Source organism: Hakea prostrata, chromosome 1 (assembly GCF_041222555.1).
Source record: "Hakea prostrata isolate BN-2017 chromosome 1, UWA_Hpros_2, whole genome shotgun sequence".
Classification (NCBI taxonomy): Eukaryota; Viridiplantae; Streptophyta; class Magnoliopsida; order Proteales; family Proteaceae; genus Hakea; species Hakea prostrata.
Window position 1 is genome coordinate 53,677,950 of NC_142600.1, and position 16,503 is coordinate 53,694,452.

Sequence of the window (16,503 nt, forward strand, 5' to 3'; positions counted from 1 at the left end):
CCACCACCTCCACCCAAGAGTCTTAGAGATAGATTTTATCCAACCAGATCTACACAACCCTCCTGTATACATTTACTTGATGTAAGGGGTAATAATTTTGAACTTAAATCTCATTATCTATCTATGATACCCCAATTTCATTGGTTACCTTATCAAGATGCATATTTGTTCCTTAGGGAGTTTGAGGAGGTTTGTGTCCTTATGAAGGTACAACAACTCACTGATGATGCTGTAAGACTACGGTTCATTACATTTGCATTAAAGGACCAAGCCAAAAAGTGGCTTTATAGCTTACCTAGGGATAGCATTACCACATGGGAACAATTTACTGTCCTATTTTTGAAGAAATTCTTTCCTTTCTCTAAGACGAACAAAATAAGAAATGATATTCTTCAATTTCGTCAGAAACCCAATGAGTCATTTGCTAAGGTAATGGAGAAGTTCCAAAGCCTTCTCCAAGAATGCCCTCACCATGGTATAGAATTATGGCATTTATGCCAAATAATTTATGAGGGTATCGATTATCAAACAAAGCAACTTTTGGAATCTATGTGCCCCACAGGATTTACATCATTCACTGATGATTCCAAAGCTTGGGAATTTCTTTTAGACCTAGCAAATAGAACTAGAGAATGGGAGTCAACCCAAGAATCTAAAAGGACTAGTAGGGGATATTTTGTTGATAGTCAAGTTCATAAGGAAGCACAAATAGATAATCTTTTGAAGAAGTTAGAGACTTTAGTAGTTAAAGCTGCACCACCACCACCACCACAAAGTCAAGCACATTTTATTGACAAATCTATTGCTATGTGTGCATGGTGTCGTCCCTATTATATTAGACCCAATCGGAAGGGAATTGAGACCGAGCAACCCGTGATAGCAATGGGGATTTGTGTGGCACTTTAGATATCGGGTTACATCTGTTAAGGACATGAATCACATTGCGGATACTCGTGAGAGACCATTCATTGATACAATTGCAGATGTGGAACATGGGCCCCTGAAATCAAGACCAGTAACCAACCCGTGAGAGGAAACGGGAACTTCCTGTTAATGTGATGTAACTGGCCAATAGGGTTGATAAAGATGCGATGACTCTAGGGTGAAGGATACCAAAAAGGATCCCGGGATGAGAGGATTGGGCGTTTCTGGATCTAAGTTGATATAACTAAGTAGAAGACTTGCATTTGGTTAGGCTTAACCCTGACATGCGCCAATACTTGACCAATGGTGATGTGAGAGAGTGATGACCTAAACCCCAGCCACGGAATGTCCGAGATGGATGCCTTAACCCAATTACCATGGTAGACCCAAGATATCTTAAATGGTTGAGGGGGAGTGATTGATGACCCAAAGAAGTATGGTACTATGACTTAAAGCATGTCTACCAATAGAGACCAGCATACATAGAGTTAGAAGCATATCTGCATTATCTTTTTCATATCATGTTGCATTTTGTGTGGTTTGCTTTCATGTGTTATGATGGATTGAAATGTCTTGCTGAGTTCTTTTGAACTCACTCCTTTTTGCAATATCTCCTGTTAGACATCTCTACATGTAATACTACTATTATTGACTATCATGGTCAATACTTTGAAGACCAAGTTGATGATTATTTTAGTACTTAAGGTACTAACTATGGTAACTACGTCGGTGAAGACTATTAGTACGAGACTGATGCTTATCAGGAGTAGTTCGGCTTTAGCATTTTAGTGCTAGTGATGGGATATCGTTCCATCCCCTTTTTGGACTTTATTAGTTTCGTTGAGACTTTAGTTGTCTATTCCCCTTTTTATGTTGAGAACTGGTTGTAATATACCTTTTGATCTACTTTCCGCATATGTCTGTGGAGTGATTTTTCCACCTCACTCTACATTTGATTGGTATCATTTTCCGCACTCTGATTGTATTCTTGAACCGTATCTTGATTAATAAAGTTAAACATTCAATTTGTTCTTGCTTTTGATTACAAGGTATCGACCAACAAGGTTGCTGTCAGAAACTTTTGCCCAGTTTTGATCCATTCGATCTCCGATTGTTTTGATTTCTTCTCTAATGCTTCATGTATGTTTGTTTAGGGCTTTAAGACTATAATTGGACCATTCTCTTGTGACTTCGGATCATCTTCTTCACAATTTGAGGTAAGGACAGTTATTGCCATATAACATAGACTGTATGACTTTTACACTGTTGTTGGTAACTTAGTAGACTTAACTTATTAGTTGATTTTAGACAGCATATGACTACTGTAGTTACCTTATGACAGTAGCACCATGCTTAATTACTTGGTTTATCTGTTTACTTATTCTTGTCATTTATTTATACACTGTATTATGAGATGTTATGACATGTTTTCAATAGTTAATGTATTGTTGATATGTAATGGATGGAAATAAGCATGTGATTGCTTAGGTATGATTTGGGATTGGGGAGTGCCCTACTGGTACTTCTGTCCTTGGACATCGGAGGGAATAGTATGGGATGTTCTCCGAAGATGCCCATCGATGCTTTCCTGAATCATTGGATGACATACATAGGACTTGTCTAGATGTATGGCTAGGATGTCCCTGTCATATCAGACCCGAATCGGAAGGGCATTGAGACCAAATGACCCATGGTATTAGTGTGGATTTGTGGGCGCTCAAGACCGGTAACCATTCCGTGAGAGGACATAAATTGCATTGCGGATACCCAAAAGGGTCCATTTATTGGTAGGGTTGCAAATGGCTAGACTTGGGCTCACGAGCACTCAAGACCGGTGAAATGATCCAAGAGGGGACGTGAGAGCTTCCCGTCTACTATTTGTGGATGACCAATAGGGTTGATGAGTCCGGTGGGTAATATTTGTGACTCTAGTGTGAAGGATACCGGAAAGGATCCCGAGAGGGGAGGAATGGACGTATTTGGAACTGACATGATATGACTAAGTAGATGACTTGCATTGGGCTAGGCTTTACCTTGACATGCGCCAATACTTAGACCAAATGGTGATGTGAGAGAGTGGTGACCGAAACCCCCAACCATGGATTTGTCCGAGAGGGATGCAAGACCCAATTCCCCCCGGTGATGAGTGACTAAGACTACCTAAAGAAGTATGGTGCTACGACTTCAAGCATGTCTACCCTAGAGACTAGCATACTTAGGGTTAGAATCATATATCATCATTGTCTCATATCATATTGCATCATGCTATGCTGTGCATCATATGATTTATGTTATTATGGGATAACTTTCCTTGCTGAGTTCTTTTGAACTCACTCCTTTTTGCAACATATTTTGTTAGACTTTTCTGCAAGTACTACTACTGTTGACTGTGACGGTCAACACTTTGAGGACTAAGTTGGTGACTCATACCACTTTGGCTACGGTGACTACATCGGTGAAGGCTATCAGTTCAAGACTCATATTTGTCAGGAGTAGATCCGGCCTGACTTAGTTTCTTATGATTATGTTATTGAGGAGACATTGTATAAGTTAGAAGAAACTGTAACTTAGTTGCTTACCTTTTTATTTCCCTTCTTTGGAGATCTGGTTGTAACCTTTACCTTATTTCGATCTACCTTCCACACACTTTTGTAGAGTATATTTCCACTATAATCTATAGTTGTCTTTTGATTTGGTACTTGATATTCCGCACTCTGATGTTCTTTGTGATCATTCTGTGATCATTTCTTAACTTTTATTATTAGATTACGTGAATACCATAATTTTTTCTTGCTTTTGATTATATTATTGTGCTAAATGGATATGATCGTTCCTAAACTGGATCTATTGGGCTATGGATCACTCCCTAGTAACCCAGATAGGGTACCCCCTGGGTGGATTTGGGGCGGGATGTGACAGCAGATGTATGAGAGGATGGAGTTGAGACAGACACAGATAGAGTTGAGACAGGAGCCGATGCAGTCTCAGCTCACTCAGATTTCGGATGATGTCAGGGCACTTAGAGATTAGAGGTGGTCTCCTAGATAGATAGATTGTACTAGGATTTCAGTTTATGGTTTTCATATGTAACTTGTTGTAAAACTTTCTTAACTTAATGAAGTTCACTTTGTTTCACTTTATTATTGTGTATTATGCACTTTCTTCTTATTTCATTAAGTGATGCTTGTTAAATCATAATTATGGTATATTATTCAACAAACAACTTATGTTTCATTAATTAAGTTTCTAGTCCGAGTTATCTATTACTCACTCTAAGAATACAGGAGTCACTTCTGGATCTATGACTCGGGAATGTTCCATTATCGTTTTTGTGGTTGGGGTTTCACTTGAACTTGGGCTCTAATACCACTCTGTCCAATCCACCCAGCCAGTACCCTACCTGGCATATCTGAGTATGTGATCCACAGTCCCGAAGATCAAGTATCGAGCAACCATGCCTCTCACATATGCGATAACACAATCATGAACAATAATATAATCAAAGTCATAGCATACAAACAATGAATTCACGATAAGGATAAGAAACAATATAATCAGAACGTGGAGATAAAAGAGATACCAATGTATATAATCAAAAAAGAAGAGCGTGAGCGGAAATCACTCCCTCAGTAGTAGCGGAAAGTAGATCAAATCATAGTTAAAGTTACAAATCCAAATCTCAAAGGGGAAATAACAAGATGAAAATCTAAACAATCGTTTCCTCAGTCTTATAAAAAATGTCTTCATAAGTATAAACATAAGAGACTAAGCACGGCCACTCCCACACTAGAGTCGAACTAATCTTGGAACGAATCACCCTCGGGATCTAATCCTCGTGGTAGCCAATACCTGGAGGGTAGTATGCCTCATCGGGGGCCGTCTCGAAGTAGGTGCCATCAAATCCTTCAATACTTGTGGAGTAATCTAACAAAACATTTGCACAGAAAGGAATGAGTTCGAAAGAACTCAGCAAGGCAGTTATTCCATAATAACGCAGATACATGATTCAAAACATAACATGATGCAAGATGATATGAAACAGATGATGAAAATATGATTCTAACTCTATATATGCTAGTCTCTATGGTAGACATGCTTTAAGTCATAGCACCATACTTCTTTGGGTAGGTCTCAAATCACTCTTCCCTCAACCATTCCGGTATCTTGGGTTCTCCGATGGTAATTGGGTCCTACATCCCTTGGGACAATCCATGACTAGGGTTTAAGTCACCGCTCTCTCACATCACCATTGGTATAAGTATTGGCGCATGTCACGGTAAAGCCTAGCCCAATGCAAGTCATCTACTCAGTCGTATCATGTCAGATCCGAATACTTCCCCTATGGCTACAACCAACTCGGTTCGGTATCCTTCACACTAGTGTCACATATCCTATGGCTACAACCAACTCAGACTAAAGACTCATCAACCCTATTGGTCATCCGCAAATAGTAGACGAGAAGCTCTCACATCCTCTCATGGGTTGGTTACCAGTCTTGAGCACCCGTGAGCCCAAGTCTACCTATTTGCAACCCTACCAATAAATGGCCTCAACGAGTATCCGTAATGCGATCTATGTCCTCTCACGGGTTTGTTACCGGTCTTAAGCGCCCATAAAACCACATTACTACCACGGGTCATTCGGTCTGAATACCCTTCCGATTCGGGTCTGATACAACAAGGACATCCTAGCCAACACCACTAGACAAGTCCTATATATGACATCCAATATTCCGAGAAAGCATCGATGGGCATCTTCGGAGAACATCCCATACTATTCCCTCCAATGTCCAATGACAGAAATGTCAATAGGACATTCCCCAATCCCAAATCGTATTTATCCAATTACATTCTCAATTTCACCATATCATACATAAATGATACTTCACCATATTGAAAGGTAAATCATAACATCGCATGATCAATCATACATGTAATTTATAAGAATGAACAATCATGATAATCAATAAGTATATAAACACGGTACTATTGTCTCAAGTACAAACAACAATCATGTGATGTTCAAATACAACAAAGAAGCTAAGCCTACTAAGTTGCCAACATCAATGTAAGATTCACATAGTCTATGCATTTATGGTGATAGCCGTCCTTACCTTGAGTCGAGATGAAGATAATCCAATGATCACAAGAGAATGATCCAAAGATAGTACTTAGACCCTAGACAAACATAGATGAAAGATTAGAAAAGAAATCGGGAAAATCGGAGGTTGAACGGGTCAAAACGGGCAAACACAATGCAACCATCAATTGGTTGACTGGCTTGGTCGATTGACCCAGTCGACCAAGTGAAAAGTGCGGGGTTGAATTGTGGATTTCGATCCGAAACTATCTTCTGGAGCTCGGATCACTCCGAAATTTGGAGGGATTGTTAGGAACAATATAAGAACACTATCTAGCAAGTAATTAACATAAATCAATGGTCTAATTAGGAAACCCCAATTTGAAACCCTAGGTTCTATATACTGGAATCATAGTTTTCAATGAAATCAAATGCAATTGCAAGGAAAATTAGGGAATCAGCTAGGGGAAATGATATGCAATAGATTAGGATCATATGCTAATAAGAAATTAGACTTAGCATGTGATATGGAGAAAATATGCTTGAACTTGGTTCATTCATGGTTCGACCTTCGACTCCGGTCGAGAAGAAGGGAATCGACTCGTTTCCGAACGAGCCGGGTTCAGGAAGTAGCTTGCTGAGGAAGAAAACTAAATCAGCTACTGGCACACCCTAATCCAATACTTATGGAGGAGGTTAATTAACCTAATGACGACAGGCAGAATTCGGCGGCTGTCACTTATCACTTTCAGAAGGATAACCATCAGATAACGATCGGATTATCCTAGGAGTCCTCTACTAGTCCAAACTAGTAGAAGTCTATCACTCAACGGATCTATCTGTTGAGTCCAACGACTATCCAAAGAAGGCTCATATACATCAAACGAAGAAGATTCGAAGGTACACTCTATATAAACATCTCCTTCCCACAAGGGGAAAGGATCTAGATATACACACTTGAACGTGAACACTCAGATGCTTACTATCTAAATCGTATTCCAGTTATTCATTCCTTAGCTCTATGTTCTAGCAAAGCCGTTTGTGATTAAGTTCATCAATTGACTTAGCCTTCGGAGGTGGACTCTCGACCCCAGCGGTCGGGCCACATCTGACTCTTTGTTTTGCAAGTCATTCTCAGAAGATCTAAGGGCTGAGCAGATTTTGGACGCATCATTTGGCGCCGTCTGTGGGAATCGTTTTAGAAAGCTATGGTGACTAGATCAGCGGCAGCAGCAGCCCCTGTTGCACAGCGAGATGCTGGTATCCAAATTCCTGGAGTAAACAATCCACACGTTCCTCAGGGAAGTCGACTGCTTGAAGTAGATGGTAGTCAAGGAGGTAATAATCCTCCAGAGACACTCTAGTATCAACTGGATCAACTGAAACTCTAGATGCTAGACGTAAGTCAGGCACTCTGTGCACTGACCAGACAGGTGGTGATACCACCAGAGCCCGATCGTCGTGATACAGGAAGGCGCGCATCGCAACGGAGATTAATTGACGAACAAAATGTCGGTCAAAACTTCCGTGAAGAAGACCGAATACCTAGGAGAATTGAAAATCTCCCTATCCTTGATGATCGGTTCGACGGACCACAAGGGAGTACTACAGATTCAAATACAAGGTTGGTTACCGGAGTGAGAACTCACTCACCAACTATTAGACGAGCTACTAGTGATGATCGTGTTGTTCATGATGATCGAGCTGTTCGTGATGATCGTGCTGTTCAGGATGATCGAGCTGTTCGTGATGATCGAGCTGTTTGAGATGATCGCGCTGTTCGTGATAATGATTACGCTGTTCGGGGTCGTGATCGTGTTGCTGAAGATTGATCGACACACATTGGTCGGGAACTGGCTAATATCAATCAGAAGCTCGGGCAATTGGCGAAAGGTAGGATAACTGATGATATCTATTCAGTTATTCGAAAGACTCCGTTTTCCGAGCCCATTGCCGAATACCAGTTTCCTCACAATTTCCGTCTGCCAACTTTTTCTACATTCGACGGCTCCGGAGATCCTACGGCCCACATCGGTTATTATCAACAGACTATGGCAGTTGCAGGTAATTCTGATGAAATTCTCTGCAGGGTCTTTGGTTCATCTTTAACTAGAGCGGCACAGAAATGATTCTCGAACCTTCCATCGGGAAGGATCGTGAATTTCGACGAATTGGCACGCAAATTCATAGGGCGGTTCCAAAGTGGAATTCATATCAAGAAGACTGAAGAAACCTTGTTTACTATTAGACAAGGGAAGAATGAATCAATTCGAGAATATCTGAAAAGGTTCAACAGGGTTACAATGGAGATAGAGAATCTAGATGAGCAAGTAGCTAAAACTGCCTTGTTCATTGGACTCACTAATCGAAGACTCTTGGAGTTATTACTTCAAGACATGCCCACAACTTATGATGAGTTGGTACAGAGATGCCGAAAGCAAGCAGAAGTCATGGAAATCTTGGATGCACACCAGGGAGACAATAAAGTCTCCGCAAAAGAACAAAAGGCTCTTGAGAACAAGCTGAAGCTGAAGCAGAACATTCAGGCGTGGCGGCAGAGATCTCCCGACAAAGGTAAGTATACTCCATTAAATACTCCTCGCGCTGATATTCTGAACATTATCAAGAAGTGGAATATCTTGAAGTGGCCTCTAAAGATTCCTTCAAAACCAGGGGAGCAAGATCGAGAAAAGTATTGTTGTTTTTATAAAGATTACGGTTATTATACCAATGATTGTAGACATTTAAAGGCAGATATCGAGAGATTGATATCCCAAGGACATTTGTCCAACTTCGTCAGTAGAAGGCGAGAGGAACCACGTGATGCAAGGCCCAAAAGGGACCGTTCAGTTAGCCCAGACCAAGCGAAGGAGGCTCCTAAATCTAAGAAGGGTAAGGAGGTAACTGATGCTACTCGATCACCGATCCTTACAATCTTCGATGGTCCCGAGCTTGAATCACTCCGGAGGTTGAAAGCAAAATCGAAATTTGTTGAAACCGGAGAGACGCAGAAGCGTAAGAGACCAAATGGTGAGGGTTCGATCACCTTTGGAGAAGAAGATGAGAGAGGCATTTGTTTACCTCATGATGATGCCATAGTCATCAAGGTAGAGATCGCACGCCACGAAGTACACAGGGTGTTAATTGACACCGGATCTACTGCAGATCTTTTATCTTATGCAGCTTATCAAAAACTTTAAGGTGGGTGAAGACTTGATGGAGCCATCATCCACACATCTATATGGCTTTGCAGGATCATCTGCAGTTGCGAAAGGATCGGTCCAGTTGGACCTATCAATTGGAAGCTTCCCTAAGGAAGCCACCATTCGGGTAAATTTCTTGGTGGTTCGGGATCTCCCTGCTTACAATGTAATTCTTGGGAGACCATCGTTGTCAAAATTAGGTGCTATCGTTTCAACGAAGCACCTCAAAATTAAATTCCCGACTGAGATGGGAGTCGGTCAAGTTACATCTGACCAGAGAATCTCTCGGCAATGTTATGTTGCATATCTGAAAGACAAGGAAGGCCCAAGAAAGGTAACAGCATTACCAATTCAAGTATGAGATGATCGGGATGAGGCAGAAATGCAAAGGCCCGAGCTAGTAGAAAAGCTTGAGCAAATCCAGTTGTATCCCGATGATGAAAAAAGAGTTACTTATATCGGGTCTGAACAGCTGGAAGAATTCAAAGGGGAGTTGAAGTCTTTTCTTCAGCAAAATAGTGACGTGTTCGCATGGTTTGCAGATGATATACTAGGAATCGATAGGCATGTTGCAGAACACAAACTTTGGCTAGATCCCAAGGTGAAACTAGTTATCCAGCGAAGGAGAAATTTCTCCATGGAAAAATATGAAGCTGTTCGAGGCGAAGTCGAGAAGCTGAAGAATTCTAGTTTCATCGAACCAATTGAATGCCCCGTCTGGCTGGCCAATGTCGTGATGGTCAAAAAGGCAAATAGGAAGTGGAGAATGTGTACAGATTACACAGATCTCAACAAGGCTTGCCCTAAAGATTGTTACCCGTTGCCTAGGATTGATCTGCTGATAGATGCAACTGCAGGATATGAAACCTTGAGTTTCATGGATGCTTACTCAGGTTATAATCAAATCCTCATGAATAAGGAGGACGAAAAGTTTACGGCTTTCATGACTGATCGTGAAAGTTTTTATTATAAAGTCATGCCTTTTGGCCTGAAGAATGCAGGGGCTACTTACCAAAGAGCTATCAACAAAATATTCAAGGATTTGATCGGGAAAAATGTCGAGGCTTATCTTGATGATATGCTGGTACAGAGCATTGCAAGAGCGAGACATATTGAAGATTTAACAAAGGTATTTTCAGTACTACGCAAATACCAGATGAAGGTGAATCCGGAGAAATGTGCCTTCGGAGTCTCGTCGGGCAAATTTTTGGGCTTCATGGTATCACAAAGGGGTATTGAGGCTAATCCAGCCAAAATACAAGCCTTAATTGACATGGAGGCCCCCAAAACTGTTCGGATGTACAATGCTTGACGGGGAGAATAGCCGCTTTGAACCGTTTCATCTCACAATCAGGAGAAAAGTGTCTACCTTTTTTCAAAGCTCTCAAAGACTTGAGGGGAAGCAAGGAGGCAAAATGAACTGAAGAATGTCAGAAAGCTTTCGATGAACTAAAGGAGACACTAGGAAGACCACCACTATTATCTCGACCCGAGAAGGGGGAAGTTTTGCAGCTATATTTAGCAGCATCACCTTCAGCGGTCAGTGCAGTTCTTGTTCAGGAAAAGGATAAGAAGCAATGGCCAATTTATTATGTCAGTCACGTATTACTGGACGCGGAAACTCGATATTCTTAGATTGAGAAGCAGGCTCTAGCTCTTATGATAGCAGCTAGAAAACTACGGCCATATTTTCAAGCTCATTCCATCGAGGTATTTACTACTTTTCCTCTTAGTAAAGTTCTTCGTAAACCTAATTTATCTAGAAGAATGGTGGCATGGTCGGTTGAACTCAATGAGTTCCAAGTAAGCTTTAAGCCCCAAATGGCAATCAAAGCTGAAGCACTAGCCGACTTTGTAGTAGAGACTACTGCACCCAAGTTATCGAGTCCACTATCCCGACTGTCTGGGAGGTATATGTGGATGAATCAAGTAACAAAGATGGAGCAAGAGCTGGAATTCTCCTAAAGAGTCCAGCAGGATTCATTATTCGATATGCACTAAGATTTGTATTTGAAGCAAGTAATAATGAAGCAGAGTACAAAGCCCTAATAGTTGGACTTAGATTGTCAAAAGCTTTGGCAATAGCAGACGTAACTATTTATAGTGACTCTCAACTTATTGTCAACCAAGTACAGGGGGAATATGGTGTTAAGGAGCCCCGGTTACAGACATATCAAGAAATTGTGCAAATATTGCAGAAAGAGTTTAGGAATCTGAAAGTATGTCAGATCCCAAGAAAAGAAAATACAATGGCAGATGAGCTATCCCGATTAGCCAATGCCAAAGAAAAGAATTTAGACCCTTCGGTCTACATCGAAGAGATAACATTCCCAAGTTATCATGAGAAGGAAATTTCCTATATTGAAGCGGAACGTTGTTGGATGGATCCAATAGTTGAATATTTGAGAGATGATAAATTACAAGAGGATCCGAAAGAGGCGAGATTAATCAAACTACGGTCGGCACGATTCATTATGCAAAATGGGAGGCTGTACAGAAGATCTTACTCTGGACCCCTCCTGAGATGTTTGGGTCCTAAAGGATCGGAGTTAGCCCTGGCTGAGGTGTATGAAGGAATTTGTGGTGCTCACATGGGTGGTCGAGCCTTGGCACACAAAATTCTGAGGCTTGGTTTATATTGGCCTAAGCTCCAACAGGCTGCTATAGGTACATTCGCCGATGTAGCAATTGTCAAATCCATGCCACGGTGTCTAAACGCCCAGCTGAAACCATGACTTCGATTCTAGATCCCATCCCTTTCGCGATGTGGGGAATTGATATCATGGGCAAATTCACCAAGGCGTCGGGTGGAAGAGAGTATCTCATTGTAGCAATAGACTACTTCACCAAATGGGTCGAGGCTAGCGCCCTAGCAACCATCACTGCAAGAAAAGTAGAGAAGTTCGTGCTCGAGTCAATTATATATCGGTTCGGGATGCCAAAAATATTCATTACCGATCATGGCACCCAATTCGATTGTCCTCAATTTGAACAATTTTGTGGAACTTATTTGATTGAGCATCGTATGTCATCAGTGGCATATTCCCAAAGCAATGGTCAAGTAGAGGTTAAAAACAGGACACTACTTGAAGGAATAAAGAGAAGACTCGAAGCTGATAAAGCCTTGTGGGTCGAAGAATTGCAGAATGTCCTGTGGGCCTACCGAACTACAGTTCGGACACCTACAGGAGAATCTCCTTTTAAGCTGGCATACGGATCTGAGGCTTTGGCACCTGTGGAAGTAATGGCTGGAACACTACGGGACAGAAAATTCGAAAAAGCGAATGAACAAGGACTGCTTGATAGCCTTGATTTATTGGATGAGGTTCGTGCAAAAGTAAGAGCACGAACTCAACATTATCAAAGGAGAATAGCATCACATTATAATCCCCGAGTAAAGAACCGTCGGTACTCAGCAGGAGAAATGGTATTGAGAAATACCTTAGCTTCAGATCCACGCCATCAGAGGAAATTGGACCCTTCATGGGAAGGACCATATATGGTTATCAAACCAGTCGGTTCGGGAGCTCACAAGCTGAAGAACTTGACAACCCAGAAAGAGTTGGATCGTCCGTGGAATGCCAGGCATCTGAAAAAATATTATCCCTGAAGATTATCATTTTCGTTCACAATGTAACAAATTTCAAACTCAATCAATACAATTTTCAGTTTTCAACATATTGTCTTTTGATTGGGGGCATCATACAACACATTCAAGGAGCAGATCCAGCGATAAATCAAAAGGCATCGGTTTAAAACCCATGTGGGTCCTTCTACAAGGCATCGGTTTAAAACCCGAGTGAGTTCCTTCTTAGACTTATTGAATTTCTCCGGAAATCCTTAAGTAAAGGCATCGGTTTAAAACCCGTGTGGGTCCTTCTACAAGGCATCGGTTTAAAACCCGAGTGAGTTCCTTCTCAGACTTATTGAATTTCTCTGGAAATCCTTAAGTAAAGGCATCGGTTTAAAACCCGTGTGGGTCCTTCTACAAAGCATCGGTTTAAAACCCGAGTGAGTTCCTTCTCAGACTTATTGAATTTCTACAGAAATCTCTAAGGCATTATAAGACCTACTGCAACAATGACTCAAGTGATTGGCAAAGTTCAAAGATGAAGCTTAATTCTTTATTTCTTTAAACGACCAGAAGAGGCCAACCTTTACATCAAGCATACATATGAGACAACAAGTGTTGGGTACAATCTTCACTCGGTCAAAAGAGAAAGACATCATCAAGAACTTAAATAAGATCGAAGGAGCTTTGCCGAAGTAATCACAGAATCGAGAAGCAACACGGATTCAGGAAGAAGAAGAAGAAGAAGAACGGGATCGGGAAAACATATATTATCATTTGTTTTTCCCCTTAAGGATTGCGAAGCATTCTGCAAGTACAAAATTCTCTGCAATTCCATACTTGTTATCCAGCTTGATCGGAAGAAGCCTGATCTCTGATCAAACCAGCATTCAAGGCAAGCTCTTCATAACTGAATCCTTGGAGAGGAGCATAAGGAGGGGAATCATCTAGATAATGCATGATATCCGGATCTGGAGGTGGAAGGTCGTTCATATCTTTGGATCAGTCAGGAAGGGGAAGACCCAGCTTTGCAAACACTTTAGGATGACAACTGGCGTTGTAGGGAGTCGTGTTGAATAAGGATCTCTCCTTAATATTGATTCCCATACTTCGTTTTCGCCATCCCGGTATGCCTGCAAGTTATAAGCGTTCAGCATGTCAAAAAAAGGCTTACTGTGCAAATACTTGAAGATGCAAGCTCTGCGAACATCAGTTGGAAGGGATTCGGGCAAGGGAATAACAACTTGCGGTTGCGATAACGCTTCAGATCCTTTCACCCCTGACCTTCCTGCTCCTCATTCCAGCCGCCGGATCTTCTCACTGGCATCATCCAAATCCGAATGGAGACGGTCGATCACAGAATTCTTCTCCTTTGCAACCTCCCAAGCTAGGTTTCCAAGACGAACAATTTCTGCGTCTTTGGCTTTGGAGCCTTCCTGAAGCCTGGAAACTTCATCACTCAGTCTACTGAGTCTAAAGGCTGCTTCCACTTGGTTGTGGAAGTTACCAGTGAGACTCCTGCAACAACTTCCGAGTTAGTCATGAGCAAAAGAAAAATCTTCAGAACAAAAAGGAAACAAAGAAAAACTTACATCACCACAGACTTCATAAAGTCACTATCTAGAATGGTGGAAAGGGCTCTGCTCTTGGCAGGCATTTGAACAGCAGTGCACCATTCCAGTGCCTTGTCAAACTCGCTTGACACCAAATCAGACTGCCTCGAAGAAAAAGAAGGATGAGCTACATCATCCGCCAACCTAAGGCGCTTCCTAGTGGCAAAATCCTCCAGCTCCAGAGAAGGGGAGGAGGAGGATGCCAAACAAGCCTTAGAGTTGGAAATAGAAGCAACGCCTGCTGGGACCACACCTTCATCAGATGCCAACATAGTTGCCTCAGATGTCCGAAGGGTCTTCATCAGGGGATCCCGAACGGTTTCTCCAGTAGGGGCATCAACAATACAACCAATCACGGAGGGAGCCACATCCTCCTTGGAAGACCAAACGGTTTCTTCAGGCAAAGGGAGCGAAGGAGAAACATCAGCAGAAACTGTGGGAATCCAATCTGAAGATTCACCAACAGCAGTTTCCTTACGTTTAGAAGATTCACCAGATGCAATCGCCTCACAGGAAGCAACCTTCGTCAGTACTGGGGCAACTTTCTTACAGGAATTTGCCCTAATAAAGCTCAAATCAATTCTGGGAGGCACTGCAAATACAAAAAAGTAGTGTCAGTACGAAGATCCTACAACATACAAAAAAAGGGGAAACCCTAGGTCTCTGTTAAGCATGAATAGTTCAGAACTTCCTTAATAAGTAAACCCAAAGTATGAATACTGTGGAGTTTACTTAGGGAGAAGAAGAGATGAAGATTCGTGACAAAAGACTTACTTTTTCAACTTCTGATCGAAGATGGTGTTGAAGGACAAGAGTATGTATAAAGCAAAAGAAGACGGAATGTAGTTTTGCAAATCTATCAGACATAAATAATTTGCAGATAGCAAGATATGTAAAACCCAGCCCTAACCTTGACCCGGAAACCTTGTTATTTGTAGGTCCAGTGACCCGAAGTAAAGTAAGAAGTCAGCTTTGGGCCATCCCAGTAGAGGACTTGGTGTCTGGCTTTGAATCCATGAAAGTTGATGAGGAAGTTCTATTTATGGAAACTGAATCTTGATGAAGATCGGATTAGTTGATGGACTTGGAGTGCTCTCTATCTTGGTTTGAAGGCATTTCTACCTATTAGGTAAGTCACTTGACTTGTGTGCAAAACCCTTTAGGATTGGATTTGATCTGGGCCTTCAATTCCCTGTTTTGGTCTTCTTTGTCAAGCATTGGTCGATGATTGGTCGATGGGCCAGTCGACCAATCCACTCGACCAATGAGTGCTGTCTTTGGCAATTAGGTTGTTCTTGCTCTATTTAAGTCCAATCTCGAGTCCACTTCGTATTTGCTGCCTCCAAACTCTCTGGAACGAACCAAAGACCTCTGCAAGTCATCTCCCTTGCATCCTTGGTGTTTTCTTGACTGATCTTCGTCGAAACTCTTCTTTTTGCATCAAAAGGTATGTCTACTCTCTCTTCTTCTCCTCCATCTTTGTTTTTCTTTCCTTTTTGAGTTGAGACAGTAGAAGAGATGCTGCATTCTCTGTTGCAAACATCTCTGAACATGTTCTCATGATCATCCTAAGGATTTGAGGCTAGAACAATGATCTTAACCATGATCATTGCAAGCTTTTGAAGGAATCATGATCAAACCATGATCTAATCTTGTTAAACATCTGATTTGAATTCTGATCTCTTTGGAGCTTCTATGTTGATCATGTTAGTAGTTAGTTACTGTGTTTTCTTTCCATGATCCATGATCTATCAATCTCTAGTTGTTCTCTTCTACCATACTATGTGTTCTTCATGAAGCATGGTAGTTACATATATGGTAGGTTTTATTTCCTAATTTAGATTTATGCTTCTAAGCCTTGTTCCTTGAAGATCTAAGTATGTTTTCATGATACCATTACCTGAAGCAATGATCCATCCTCCTATTGTTCTTGTCTTTGATTTCTATTTCAAATTCATCAAGATCCATGGTTGATCTAATTATGGTAACTTTTTGTTTCCTAATTTGGATCTTGATATCTTGATTTGATTGGTGTTTTGAGGTACCCTATATGTTGGAATACTGCTGATGTAGTTTACCCCTTGATTAGTACCCTTTTGAACCACCAAATTCG

At 41.4% G+C, this 16,503-nt stretch overlaps 1 non-coding gene across 1 annotated transcript; it reads right to left on the reverse strand.

Annotated features, from left to right (window-relative positions):
* Window positions 1–372: 372 nt before the first annotated feature.
* On the reverse strand, window positions 373–479 carry LOC149029138 (small nucleolar RNA R71). Its single transcript, XR_016171342.1, has one exon. It is a non-coding gene; the product is annotated as a small nucleolar RNA R71 (small nucleolar RNA).
* Between the last annotated feature and the right edge of the window lie 16,024 nt (window positions 480–16,503).